The sequence below is a fragment of the Crocuta crocuta genome, unplaced genomic scaffold (genome assembly GCF_008692635.1).
Source record: "Crocuta crocuta isolate KB4526 unplaced genomic scaffold, BGI_CrCroc_1.0 scaffold142, whole genome shotgun sequence".
In the NCBI taxonomy this organism is placed as follows: domain Eukaryota; kingdom Metazoa; phylum Chordata; class Mammalia; order Carnivora; family Hyaenidae; genus Crocuta; species Crocuta crocuta.
The window spans coordinates 692,525-693,396 of NW_027528892.1; the positions used below are offsets into that span (position 1 = coordinate 692,525).

The following is an 872-nucleotide window of genomic DNA, read 5'->3' on the forward strand; positions in this document are numbered from 1 at the left end:
GGCCACAAGCTTCGGTGTACTTCGGAGCTCTCCGTTCGTATGTAGGCGGGGCCAAGAGCTTCGGCCGGATATGGGCGGGGTCATAGCGGCAGTTTCCTTCGGGGACAGTTGGGTACCAGTGACCCGGGTTAGGAAATAGGCGGAGTTTCGTTCTTAGACAAGGAGGCGGAGCCACAGATTTAGGCAGCACGAAGGAGGCGGTGATCTGGAACATTTCAAGGGGCGGAACTAACAGCATCCGCCGGAGGGGGGGCCCCGGGGGAGCCACTCATCAGCCATGGGGCGGGGCCAGGGTCATAAACATCACTTTCCCTAGTGGCGGAACCCTAGAGGCGGGGAGGTCGCTTCACGGGGGCGGGGCCAAGGTGTTCCGTTCTACGGGGAAGGCGGGGCTACGGAGCCGCTGGGGGCGGACCCCAGACTTCCCGCTTCGCTGAGGTGGCGGCGTGACGAAATTGACGCTGGGGGTCGGGATGCGGAGGGCTGCAGGAAGCAGCGCGTGGCGCGCTACGTAGGGGGCGGCTCCGCCGGGACTGCGAGTTGGTGTTTACGAGGTGACTGGTTCTGTCAGAGGACAGTGCTGCATTCCGAGGGGAGCGCTCACGCGGGGGTGAGCCTGCCCGGGCGGAGAACGACGGCGGGCGCCCAGGGGGAGGCGGCGGCGGGTTTCGCTCACTGGGGCTGGTACTCCCCAACTGGGAGTGCTTGCGGCCGGAGGGGGCGGGCCCTGGCCGCGGGGGNGGGCGTCCGACGTCGCGCGAGGAGGCCGCGCCTCGGTGCTTGGGAAAGGGGCGGGCTCGAGTGCCGAGCCACCCGGAGGGGGCGTGGCCCCGCATTAGCGGAGGCTTGTCTCCCAGCCAGAAGGCGCGATG

At 68.0% G+C, this 872-nt stretch overlaps 1 protein-coding gene across 2 annotated transcripts in view; it reads left to right on the plus strand.

The window, feature by feature from the left end:
- The first annotated feature begins 420 nt into the window (after positions 1-420).
- The window catches only part of TSEN34 (tRNA splicing endonuclease subunit 34), a 5,325-nt gene continuing 4,873 nt past the window's right edge, over positions 421-872 (plus strand). The window contains exon 1 of one of the 2 annotated variants that reach the window (XM_077757040.1): positions 421-610. The gene's annotated coding sequence lies outside the window, so the exon portion shown is untranslated. The remainder of the gene's footprint in view (positions 611-872) is intronic. The other variant, XM_077757041.1, reaches the window with a different exon arrangement.